Below are 14210 nucleotides of genomic sequence, written 5' to 3'. Positions count from 1 at the left end.
TAGTGTCTTAACGACCGTTCCACAGGTGCATGTTCATTAATTGATCATTGTTCATTGAACAAGCATGGCAAACAGTGTTAAAACCCTTTACAATGAAGATCTGTGAAGTTAATTGGATTTTTACGAATTATCTTTGAAAGACAGGGTCCAGAAAAAGGGACGTTTATTTTTTTGCTGAGTTTATATGTGTGTGAAGAGTGTGAAAGTGTGTCTATGTGTGAGTGTGTGGCATCAATATGCATGTGTGTCTTTTCTTTGTGTTAGTGTATGTTTTGTGTGTTTATGTGTGTGTTGGAGTGTCAGTGTAGTATGTGTGACTGTGTGTGCATAGAGCCAGTGCAAGAGAGTCGTGAAAAATAAAAAAGAGTTCAATGCAAATAGCTTGGGAAGCGATTTGATGAACTGTTCAGCAGTTGTATCACTTGGGTATAGAAGCTGTTCAGGAGCCTTTTGGTCCCAGACTTTGTGCTCGGGTGCTGCTTGGTCTTCCTCTAACACCACCTAGTATAGAGGTCATGAATGGCAGGGATATATACACTTAGTGTACAAAACATTAGGAACACCTGCTCTTTCCATGACATAGACTGACCAGGTGAAAGCTATGATCCTTATTAATGTCACTTCAATCAGTGTAGATGAAGGAGACAGGAGGAGGAGACAGGTTAAAGAAGGATGTTAAGGCCTTGAGACAATTAAGACATGGATTTTGTGCTATTCAGAAGGTGAATGGGCAAGACTATTTAAGTGCCTTTGAATGGGGTATGGTAGTAGGTACCAGGTGCACCGGATTGAGTGTGTCAAGAACTGCAACGCTGTTACACACAGTGTCTCGTGTGTATCAAGAAGGGTCCACCACCCATAGGACATTCAGCCAACTTGACACTGTAGGAAGCATTGGAGTCAACATGAGCCAGCATCTCTGTGGACCACTTTCGACACCTTGTAGAGTCCACTCCCGATGAATTGAGGCTGTTCTGAGGGCAAAAGGTGAGGGCAACTCAATATTAGGAAGGTGTTCTTAATGTTTTGTACACTCAGTGTATCTCAAGTATGTATTTTCATCATTCCAGAAAGCTGCACAACACAGGAGACCTCAGGAGAAGATTGAGAGAGGCCATCGTCCACTTCAACTGTGCTGTGGCTGATGTTGATATGAAAGTAGAAGGTATACGGAGGAGGAAACACTGAAGGACCTCATCAATAAGCCCACAGACAACATAGTACAGAAAAGTACATTTAGGTTGTCCTTGAATATGAATTACACATTACGTTGACACACTGTTGTTCACAATGCAATCAAATGTATGTTTTTGTTCATCTTTTTTTTATTAGTTTATTTTGTATCTACTGTATTTATTGCAGTCATTGTTCCTTTTTTTTTATAATGGTTTGAACTATTTTGTATAGTATTTATTTTTTATGAACCCAGGAAGATTGGCTCTTTCATAATGACTGGAATTCCTCAAGTCAGTTCTTACCCTTATTAGGTGTTTGGACCTTATTGTTGGTCTCAAATGTGTCTTTGCTATCCCCAGTGCGTTCACTGAGCTGGGCCTCTCTGAGCTGGGCCTCTCTGAGCTGGGCCTCTCTGTGTTGGGCCTCTGAGCTGGATCTGTCTGAGCTGGATCCCTGTGTTTGTGTGTAAATGATGTATATATCTATAGTGTATTATCTACCACTCCACTATCACCATCACCCACTAATTAACTTGTCATTTTTTGTAATGTATCAATATTTATCTTTAAAAATGTGCTATTACATAGCTATTGACATAGCCAATGACATAGCCAATGACATAGCCAATGAACATAGCCAATGAACATATAGCACAACTTTGGAACTTTTGACGGACTCGGAGTGAGCTTCTCTTCTTCTCCCGCTTTGACCAGTGACTGCTGTCCTTTTTATGAAATGATCAACTTACCCTCTATATCTAAAAATGACCATATACAGTGCCTTGCAAAAGTATTCAGACCCTTTGGATTTCTTCACATTGTATTGTGCTACAAAGTACAAAGTGGGATTAAAATAGATTTCATTGTAAAATATACTCGTTGCATAGGTATTCAGCTCCATGAGTAAATAAATGTAGAAACACCTTTGGCATCGGTTACGGATGTGAGTCTTCTTGGGTAAGTCTATAAGCGCTTTGCACACCTGGGGCCTCATTTATCAATATTGCGTAGAATCTATTCTAAAATACTATTAACGAACGGAATTTAGAATGTTTGTACGCATCAAGCAATCCTATGAACTTCATAGCACACCGGTAGAAGATAACTGTTTATAAATACCAGTTGTTCTCCTCAGTGCTTGTGCACGACCGTGGCTATTTGCATTTCTAAACGCCCCTTATTAACCATATATGGTCAAAATCATCCCTTTAAAGCCAGTGGGGTATATTTAATGGTCCATGAAATCGCCTACGAAGGTAAAACTTTTTTTTTTTTTTTATATAAAATCCTTTTCAGATAGAGGTGCTAGTGTCAGAGATTACAGAGTACAACCAAAAGGTTTTATTTGGTTCGCTCAGTTGTGGTTTGACCAGTAAAAACAAAAACATAGCTGCAAAAAGAGGACCACTGGGGCAATTCAAGTTGCTTTAACAATGGTAAATATACTTTAAATCAAGAGGTAACACTCACCAATAAGCCATCCACCCTCAACAGCTCCATCTTGTAGGGATATAGACCAACATTGCTGTTCTCCAGAATGAACAAGTTGTGCGCTCCACCTGGCCACCACATTCAGCAGCTGCACATTAAGAGTGGAAGCCTTTTCTGTTCACATAGTTGAACTCGTTTTGAAATGTTGCTTTTATGGCGATGTGGGTGCCATCTGTTGCTCCTTTCGTAGGCTATTTGGGAACCCATTGATGGCAAAGAAACCCCTCTTGACTTCAACCTGTTGTGCGATTGTGTATGTAAATTGTGTTACAGTTTGTTTTGCTGATGATTGTATCCAAAACATTGGCTCATCGAGGGATGTGAGATGCCAATCGACAAGCTCCCGCTGAAAAGTGCCTGTTGCCAAAAACCCAAGGGTGGATAGCACTTTGCATGGCATGTGTTTGCCTTTCTGAAGTTGATTTTATACCTCACAAAGATCCTATAAGGTTGGTTTTGGGAAATGGTATCTGATGAGGCAATCTATACTTTCTGCAACAAAAAAACTCCCAACTGTCTCTAAAAACACGCTCTCTGCAAAATGCAGCGTCTGCCAAATCTTCCATCAGTCAAAAATCTAATCAAACCAGTCTCGCATTTAATTTCTAATTATCTCAGTCTTTTATTGTATTTCAACAATGGTTTCACTTTCACACATGGCCTCTAGTTTAACAAATTACTTTACTTTATATGGATTTTTATCGTAACAAATGCACTGATGTGGTCAAATGACATATAGCCTGTGAGATACTGTATGTACATGATTTCACAATGGAAATAAAAAATACATTGAAAATTATTAAATTATTAGGCCCACTCCCACAATTTCACACATGTTCAACATATAGTATATTTTGCCCGTTCTACACTTGACAAGCGTTGATAAATGATTGATAAATGAGACCCCTGGATTGTGCAATATTTGTCTACTATTATCTCTGTCAAGATGTTGGGGATCATGGCTAGACAGCAATTTTCAAGTCTTGCCATAGATTTTCAAGCAGATTTATGTCAAAACTGTAACTTAGCCACTCAGGAACATTCACTATCTTCTTGGTAAGTAACTCCAGTGTAGATTTGTTATTTTATGTTGTAGGTTATTGTCTTGCTGAAAGGTGAATTCATCTCCCAGTCCCTGGTGTAAAGCAAACTGAAGCAGGTTTTCCTCTAGGATTTTACCTGTGCTTAGCTCCATCCTGTTTCTTTTTATCCTGAAAAAGTCCCCAGTATTTGCTGATGTCAAGCATACCGGACCAGTGGCGGTCGGTGCCGTTTAAGATGAGGGAGGATGATATTTTTTTTAATGAGCATGGCCTTATTTCTAATACAACATATTGGATGACTGTCATTCATATTCCATTTACTCAGCTCAATGTAACATCGATAGGTATAGGCTACTACATGATACTCAAATTTTACCTATACCAATCATGAGGTTGCTACAACCTAGCCTGTGAATGATTGTTTACAATGTAGGTGCACAGGTCGAGATAAATGTTTGTAATCAAGGGAACAGACATTGACATATTCAATACCACCTTGCACAATCTTGCCTGCATCTAGCTGATCTAGTGTGTAATCATTAGTCAAACAGTTGCAAACGAGAGTTTCTATTGGACAAATTCAGGTATGTTTATCCCCGTTTTTGTCACGCCCTGACATTAGTTATCTATGTTTTCTTTATTATTTTGGTTAGGTCAGGGTGTGACGAGGGTGGGTATGCTTGTTTTGTCTTGTCTAGGGTTTTTGTAGATCTAAGGTTTTTTGTAAGTCTAGGTAATTGTAGGTCTATGGTGGCCTGAATTGGTTCCCAATCAGAGGCAGCTGTTTATCGTTGTCTCTGATTGGGGATCCTATTTAGGTTGCCATTTTCCCTTTTGGTTTCGTGGTTTCTGGTCTATGTGTAGTTGCCTGTTCAGCACTCATTTGTATAGCTTCACGGTTCGTTTTGTTATTTTGTTTAGTTTGTTCAGTGTTCATTCGTTTAAATAAATAGAATGTACGCATACCACGCTGCGCCTTGGTCTCCTCCTTACGACGGCCGTGACAGAAGAACCCACCATAAAAGTACCAAGCAGCGTGAAAAGGAGGAGCAGCGTTTTATTGAGAAATGGACCTGGGAGGAGATACTGGATGGAGCAGGACCCTGGACGCAGGCTGGGGAGTATCACCTTCCGAAGGAGGAAATTGAGGCAGCTAAAGAGGAACGGCGATGCTATGAGGAGAAATACAAACAAGGCAAGCACGAGAGGCATCCCCAAGAAAATTGGGGGGGGGCACACGAGGAGATTGGCTGAGTCAGGTTGGAGACATGAGCCAACTCCTCATGCTTACCGTGGGGACCGTGTGACTGGTCAGGCACCGTGTTATGCAGAGATGCGCACAGTGTCTCCAGTTCGCATTCTTAGCCCGGTGCGCTCTATTCCAGCTCCTCGCAGTTGCCGGGCTGGAATGGGCATCCAGCCAGGACGGATGGTGCCGGCTCAGCGCTCCTGGTCTCCAGTATACCTCCTTGGACCAGGATATCCTGTGCCGGCTCTGCGTACTGGGTCTAGGGTGCGTCTGCACAGCCCAGTGCGTCCTGTGCTAGCGCCCCGCACTTGCCGGGCTCAAGTGAGCATACAGCCAGGACGCATTGTGCCAGATCTACGCTGCAGATCTCCAGTGCGCCTCCAGAGTCCAGTACATCCTGTTCCTCCTCCCCGCACTCGCTTTGAGGTGCGTGTCCCCAGCCCGGTACCACCAGTTCCGGCACCACGCATCAGGCCTCCAGTGCGCTTCCATAGTCCAGAGCTTCCGGCGACAGTACCCAGTCTAGAGCTTCCGGCGACAGTACCCAGTCCAGAGCTTCCGGCGACAGTACCCAGTCCAGAGCTTCCGGCGACAGTACCCAGTCCAGAGCTTCCGGCGACAGTACCCAGTCCAGAGCTTCCGGCGACGTTTCAGAGTCCGGAACCTCCAACGACGGGCCACAGTCCGTAACCTCCAACGACGGGCCACAGTCCAGAACCTCCAACGATGGGCCACAGTCCGGAGCCTCCAGCGACGGTCACCAGCCCGGGGTCTCCAGCGGCGGTCCCCAGCCCGGGGTCTCCAGCGACGGTCCCCAGCCCGGGGTCTCCAGCGACGGTCCCCAGCCTGGGGTCTCCAGCGAGGGTCTCCGATCCGGGGCCTCCGGCGATGATCTGCAGTCCAGAGCCTCCGACGATGATCCACGGTCCGGATTTACGAAGGCGGAGGGATCAGTGTAAAGAGGGGGGGGCGTCCAGAACCAGAGCCACCACCGAGGGTAGATGCCCACCCGGACCCTCCCCTATAAGTTCAGGTTTGCGGTCGGGAGTCCGCACCTTTGGGGGGGGGGGGGGTACTGTCACGCCCTGACCTTAGTTATCTATGTTTTCTTTATTATTTTGGTTAGGTCAGGGTGTGATGAGGGTGGGTATGCTTGTCTTGTCTAGGGTTCTTGTAGATCTAGGGTTTTTGTAAGTCTAGGTAATTGTAGGTCTATCGTGGCCTGAATTGGTTCCCAATCAGAGGCAGCTGTTTATCGTTGTCTCTGATTGGGGATCCTATTTAGGTTGCCATTTTCCCTTTTGGTTTCGTGGGTTCTTGTCTATGTGTAGTTGCCTGTTCAGCACTCATTTGTATAGCTTCACGGTTCGTTTTGTTATTTTGTTTAGTTTGTTCAGTGTTCATTCGTTTAAATAGAATGTACGCATACCACGCTGCGCCTTGGTCTCCTCCTTACGACGGCCGTGACAGTTTTATTCCGTTTGCTTCCGTTTAAGAAACCTTTTAAAACAGAATCGGCGGAATGAATACACCGCTGATCACACGCACACAGTGCACTTTCATAGCAGCCAGATTGATGTATAAATTCTTCTCCCATCTATGCACTCTCCTCCTCTCACCTTTTCCCTTCGCTTGTGGATTTTAGAGCACAACACATCAGCTGTCTGTGACCAGGCGAAAAAAACTTTCCAAGCCATATCATAACCGCTAACCTTTACACACAGCCTACATCGTTGTCACTATATTAGCGTCATAGTCAACATAGCTAGCTATCAACACGTTAATAAACCTGCTACAATCAGCAGTTACACTGGCGGGCCCCAGTGGCAATACATTTATAAAATCAAAAGCTTACCTTGACTTGGAAGAGTTCCAGTGTTGAATAGCCATAGCCAGCTAGCTATCATAGCATCCCTTTCTGTTTGAGCCAGGTGTTTGAGTAGGCTAAACTAGCTAGCTGCATTCAGCTAAGTAAGTGAGAGTGAAAAAATACAATGTATAGCTAGCTCTCTCGCTCATGCTTCTCCTTCATTTTAGAAAAAATGCATTTATTCAAAACTGTTCAACTATTGTCTTTCTCTCTCTTTGATTCAACTACTCACCACATTTTATGCACTGCAGTGCTAGCTAGCTATAGCTTATGCTTTCGGCACTAGATTCATCCTCCAATCCTTTGATTGTGTGTCAGTTCATGCTGCAAGAGCTCTGATAGGTTGAAGGATGTCCTCCGGAAGTTGTCATAATTACTGGGTAAGTCTATTGAAGGGGGTGAGAACCACGAGCCTCCTAGGTTTTGTATTGAAGTCAATGTACCCAGAGGAGGACGGAAATCAGCTGTCCTCTGCCTACACCATGGTGCTACCCTACAGAGTGCTGTTTAGGCTACTGTAGACCTTCATTGCAAAACAGTGTGTTTTAATAAATTATTTGGTGACGTGAATATATTTAGTATAGTTTTATCTAAAAAGGACAACTTTTTTAATGTTAAACTATTTACATTCTTATGAAATTCACTGAGGAGAATGATCCTCCCCTTCCTCCTTTGAGGAGCCTCCACTGACCCATACCTTGATCCAGCCACCACAATGCTTGAAAATAAGGAGGCAATTACTCAGTGGTGTGTTTGCCCCAAACATAAGGCTTTGCATTTAGGCCCATTAATGTATTGTACGGTGGCCCTAAGGGGCAAACCAGCTTTCAAAATAGTAGGTTTGGAAATTTGGTATAAGGCCTGAAAATATTTCAAAGGCCTGCAAAGTTTGGTAGTCTGTGAAATATTTCAAAGGCCTGCGAAATATTTTGACCAGCAAAATATTTCAGGTTGGAAAGTTGATTTAAAAAGCTGCAAAAATGTTTGGCAAGCAAAATATTTCAGGCTTCCAAGTTTGGTCCAAAGCATATTAGGTATAGAATCAGCTTGATCCCCTCAGTTGAAGAAAAAGGTCTAAGCATCTATCTTTTCAGTGGTATTGTTAAAAAACACGCCCCCATAAAGAAAATTTGAATTATAAACAGGTTCAGCCCCAGGTTCGACCGTGATCTAGCAGAGTTACTCCACCTTAAGAACACAATTTGGCAAAACGCTCGGGACACAAATACTCAGGCTGACTGGTTGTCGTTCAGGCAAATAAGTGCACTCAGGCTATCTGGAAGGCCAAAGTTAGGTGCTTTAAGGAGCAGTTCTTTCTCTGTGGGTCTAACCCCAAGAGGTTCTGGAAAACAGTGAAAGACCTGGAGAATAAACCCTCCTCTTCACAGCTGTCCATGTCCCTTAATGTTTAATGATGTGGTTGTTACTAACAAGGAGCTATTTAATCACCACTTCATTAAGTCAGGATTCCGATTTGACTCAGCCATGCCTCCTTGCCCGTCCAACACATCCTCATCTACCAGCCCTTCTAATGCGACTAGCCCTGATGCTTCTCCCTCTTTTCCCCCTGCCCTGCTACAAAGTTTCTCCCTGCAGGTGGTCCCTGAGTCCGAGGTGCTAAAGGAGCTCCTTAAACTGGACCCCCCAAAAAACATCTGGGTCAGACGGTTTAGATCCTTTCTTCTTTAAGGTTGCAGCCCATATCATCGCCAAGCCTATCTCTCACCTTTTAAACCTGTCTCTCCTCTCTGGGGAGGTTCCCAGGGCTTGGAATTCAGCCACAATGCATCCTTTATTTAAAGGGTGAGCTCAAGCGGACTATAACTGTTATAGGCCAATTTCTTGCTGGCCCTGTTTATCAAAAGTGTTGGAAAAACATAGAAATAATCAACTGACTGGCTTTCTTGATGTCTGTAGTATTCTCTAAGTTATGCAATCTGGTTTCCACTCAGGTCATGGATGTGTCACTGCAACCTTAAAGGTCCTAAACGATCTCACCACTGCCCTTGATTCCAAGCAATGTTGTGTTGCTATTTTTATTGACTTGGCCAAAGCTTTTGATACGGAAGGTCGGGTAAGGAGTATTGGTGTCTCTGATGGGTTTGGCAAGTTGCTGTGGGGGGGTGCAGAGCTGTTGACCGGGGTAGGGGTAGCGAGGTGGAAAGCATGGCCAGCCGTAGAAAAATGCTTATTGAAATTCTTGATTATTGTGGATTTATCGGTGGTGACAGTGTTTCCTAGCCTCAGTGCAATGGGCAGCTGGGAGGAGGTGCTCTTATTCTCCATGGACTTTACAGTGTCCCAGAACTTTTTGGAGTTAGTGCTACAGGATACAAATTTATGTTTGAAAAAGCAAGCCTTTACTTTCCTAACTGCCTGTGTATATTGGTTCCTTCACTGAAAAGTTGCATATCGTGGGGGCTATTCGATGCTAATGCAGTACGCCACAGGATGTTTTTGTGCTGGTCAAGGGCAGTCAGGTCTGGAGTGAACCAAGGGCTATATCTGTTCTTAGTTCAACATTTTTTGAATGGAGCATGCTTATTTAAGATGGTGAGGAAAGCATTTTTAAAGAATAACCAGGCATCCTCTACTGACGGAATGAGGTCAATATCCTTCCAGGATACCCGGGCCAGGTCAATTAGAAAAGTTCCACAACAGGTTGGTCAAAACATGCTTTGTGATTGGTTGAGAAACAAGCCGTGCACATTTTTTTTTTTTTTACAACAGGTAGGCCTATGTAGCAAAAATCTGTGAAATCACTGCATCCACTGTCCCATCAGCACAGCATTGAAATGAATTAACTTGATCGCCACTGTAAAAAGCATTTAGACTACATAATTTTCTCCTTCCTTTTAGCCTCTGTCCTTTGCACCATTGTTTCAATTCTGTATAGTGATCTCCACTGGACCATATGAAAGCGTTGGACAGCTTTTTAAAATGTTACTTTGAATCTACTGAACCAGATAGGATCAACAATGGGCAACTGCGCTTGGCAGGTAATTTGCCATGGAAAACACTGAGAAAGGCTTAAACAACTACATTTTGGAGCAACAACACTCAACAACAAAAACAACCCAAACAACTATACGATGAGGAGACAATCAAGTGTCCTTAATTAACACAATACATTAAAAAATCCTGGCAGTAGACACTGCACCAGACTATTATCAACAATTCATCTGTGTTGCACAGAATATATTACTTACATTTTAAAATCTATTTACATTTATATTTTACCTTACGTGCCTATATGAAGAAGGCAAAATATATATTCAGTTATTCAGAGTTTTAAAGCAAATAGCAAGGGCACCTCACTTAAAATTCCGAGTTGAGTAATATCTTTGACCCTGAGGTAAAGCGGGGGGGGGGGGGGGGGGCAAAAGGTTGTCCTTTGCCACATTGTGATATCCCCACATACTGTAGCACAAGTGTTTCTGCAGATGCTTCAAAAGTCTTAAGCTCTTCTGCTTCTATAAAGAATCCACAGTCTCTGGAGCCATACCTATACATACCAAACAAACACATGAAGATGTTATTAGTACAAAATAAAACATATTTCTCTTTTGACTGGGTAATATGTCATTTTCAATTATATATGGATGGAACGTTTGAATCAAACACCAGTATGTGAATGTGTGGCCACCACATATAAGCCACTACACGGCAGTACATTCTGAATAACTGTTGTATACAAAAACTTGAAGGTACAGTATAGTGTATTGAGTGATTAAATACGAAATCAGGAAAAATAAAAACATTTGTTTATACTTTGTTCAGTCATGTTACCTCATTGGCTAGAAGATAATCTGTGTGTAGGGCTGTGGCGGACATTACATTTTGTCAGCCGGTGATTGTCAAGCAAATAACTGCCGGTAATTAACGTTCAATTATCGTAAACACATTTAGCATATCCTGGCTTCCTACAAGCCACTGATGCAGACCTTTGGAACATCTACATTTTAAAAAGTCTAATAAATCCATGTAATATAGCCTACACTATCACAATAAATGCATTGTTTATTTTAGACAGGTCTAAAGAAAATGTAGTCTATTTCAGGAGAACAGAATAGCATACTGTGAGTTGTCCTTATGTTAGGCCCTGATCTGGCTGTGGACTACACAACTTCCTTTAGCAGACAAGATCATTTTATAGTATGAAGAATACAATTGAGCCTAGAGTACCAGTCAAACGTTTGGATACACCTACTCATTCAAGGGTTTTTCTTTATTTTTTACTATTTTCTACATTGTAGAATAATAGTGAAGACATCAAAACTATTAAATAACACATATGCAATCATGTAGTAAACATTTTTTTTTTTAACAATTCAAAATATATCTTATATTTGAGATTCTTCAAAGTAGCCACCCTTTGCCTTGATGACAGCTTTGCACACTCTTGGCATTCTCTCAACCAGCTTCATGAGGAATGCTTTTCCAACAGTCTTGAAGGACTTCCCACATATGCTGCGCACTTGTTGGCTGCTTTTCCTTCACTATGTGGTCCATCTCATCCCAAGCCATCTCAATTGGATTGAGGTCGGGTGATTGTGGAGGCCAGGTCATCTGATGCAGCATTCCATCACTCTCTTTGGTCAAATAGCCCTTACCCAGCCTGGAGGTGTGTTTTGGGTCATTGTCCTGTTGAAAAACAAATGATAGTCCCACTAAGAATAAACCAGATGGGATGGCGTATCGCTGCAGAATGCTGTGGTAGCCATGCTGGTTAAGTGTGCCTTGAATTCTAAATAAATCATTGATAGTGTCACCAGCAGAGCACTCCCACACCATCACACATCCTCCTCCATTGCTTCATGGTGGGAACCATACATGTGGAGATCATCTGTTCACCTACTCTGCATCTCACAAAGACACGGCAGTTGGAACCAAAAAACTCACACCAAATAGGGCTATCGTCACTGTAAATAAGAATGTGTTCTTAACTGACTTGCCTAGTTAAATAAAAAACTAAACTAACAGCTACTACTGTTTTAGCTATCCTGTTGCCTAGTAACTTTATCCCTACCTCTATGTACATGTCTACCTCAATCACCTCGTACCCTGCACAGCGACTCGGTACTGGTACCCCGTGAATATAGACAAGTTATCGTTACTCTTGTGTATTTATTCCTTGTGTTATTCTTTTTATTTTATTTTTCTCTATTTTTCTCTCTGCATTGTTTGGAAGGGCCCGTAAGCATTTCACTGTCTACACCTGTTGTTTACGAAGCATGTGACAAGAATTTTACGTCTGTAACGGGCTTCCTCCTTCTCTTCATCCGAAGAGGAGTAGCAAGGATTCGACCAAAATGCAGCGTTGGAGTTATACATATTATTTATTTCAAGGAACAGACGAAGACGGAAAAACTCTTGAACAACAATACAAAACAACAAACGAAGTAGACAGACCTGGACTACGAACTTACACGTAACGAAGAACGAACGAACCAGTACTGACTACAAACAAAACGAACGAACGATACAGTCCCGTATGGTGCAACAAACACAGATACAGGAAACAACCACCCACCACAAACAATGTGAAAACACCTACCTTAATATGGCTCTCAATCAGAGGAAATGAAAACCACCTGCCTCTAATTGAGAACCATATCAGGTCACCCCTTAACCAACACGAAACACATAACATAGACTGCCCACCCAAACTCACGCCCTGACCGACTAACACATACAAAATAACAGAAAACAGGTCAGGAACGTGACAACGTCATACTAAACACATCATACCAAAGCAGTCAAATGTAATATTTCACACTAAACGGGTCAAAGCAAACTGGTGCGATCAAGACGTAGAATACTAAACATCCTACTATTCGTATTCTATTGTAGTTTGGTAGGGCAATTCTATTGTAATTTGGTAGGACATTGGTAGGGCAATGAAAAGTAACCTAACATACGAAATGGAGTGGCAAGGATTTTAGTAAAATCCATAGATTTTTTTCATCTCTGAGACCAGGTTGATTATGCACATGGAGGTTGTAGTGAAAGGAATAGATCATAGTGGAATGTCAGGATTCCTCACCGTGACTTACACACACTCCCACTGAGATCAAATTGGTTAACCCACTCTAGCCATGTCAGCCATTCTCTCTGCTCTAAAAGCCTTCGGGGAGGCTGGTTGGGTTGTTTGTATTGAAAGTCAAGCAGCCCATTAGACACAGAGAGTGGTGTCACAGAGTGTGTATCACACAAATAACTCTAGGTAGTGAAAGGACATTTGGAATTGAATTCGCCCTAATTTACAACCTTGACACAGCCTACACAGTGATTCTTGCTCCTTTAGTGATTTCCCACAGCTAGTTATCCTTAGACCGTTCCCCTTTCTAGAGAGTGATGCGCTTTACATTCAAAAGTATGAATTCGAGTTTGCATGACCAGTGACACCATGTAAAAATCTGGGGCTCATGTGGAAATAAGGGTTGGCAAGCTTTGGATCAGAAGTCCAGACTTGCTTTTCTAATAGAAAGACAACCAGTTGGCTGCCCTTTGCATGAAAACTAATTTCCCCAAAAAGAAGAAAAAAAAGACGATGATTAGGCATCAATAGAACTGATCAATAAGTATACATTTTGTAATGAGTTTGTCTGGATTGGATAGATCTCCTCAAGTGTAATAAAATGTATTGGTTAATTAATGTTCTCTTCATTAGGGACCACAAGGTAAAATACATTTCACCATTATAATTGAAGTCCTCCTTAGACTGTTCATCTTATTATCTTAAACAGCTTTCTACTTAGTGGTAATCTTTCACTACCTCGTCAAGCTGGTATCAATGTTGAATCGATACTGGGTTGAGTACTGTAGGTCTGTTAGTATTTTGGATACGGTCCAAATGTGTCAAGACCAAGAGAAACAGAAGGGTGAATGAACAGACAAGCACCTGGCATCTAAACAGTTCCCCACCTCAGTCAGTTCAACGGGGCTTCTTACTTACTGCTTTGTTTTACGCACAATTCAGATAGCAGTTCACAAGGCACTACCCACTGGGCAAAAACTGGTTGAATAAATGTTGTTTCCACATCCTTTCAACACAAAAATGCAATGTGACGACGTTGAATCAACGTGGAAAACTGATTGGATTTGGAAAAAATTTACGTCAAGGGAATTTAGTATTTTTTTTAAAACAACTTTTAAACTAAATCCAATGTCATGGTGACATTTTGTCACGCCCTGACCATAGAGAGCTGTTTATTCTCTATGTTGGTTAGGTCGGGGTGTGATTAAGGGTGGGTTATCTAGGGGAATTATATGTCTATGTTGGCCTGGTATGGTTCCCAATTAGAGGCAGCTGTTTATCGTTGTCTCTGATTGTGGATCATATTTAGGTAGCCATTTCCCCATTGTGCTTTGTGGGATCT

The sequence above is a fragment of the Salvelinus namaycush genome, chromosome 29 (assembly GCF_016432855.1).
Source record: "Salvelinus namaycush isolate Seneca chromosome 29, SaNama_1.0, whole genome shotgun sequence".
NCBI lineage: Eukaryota > Metazoa > Chordata > Actinopteri > Salmoniformes > Salmonidae > Salvelinus > Salvelinus namaycush.
The sequence above is the reverse complement of the archived record's forward strand: the minus strand, read 5'-3'. Positions refer to the sequence as shown.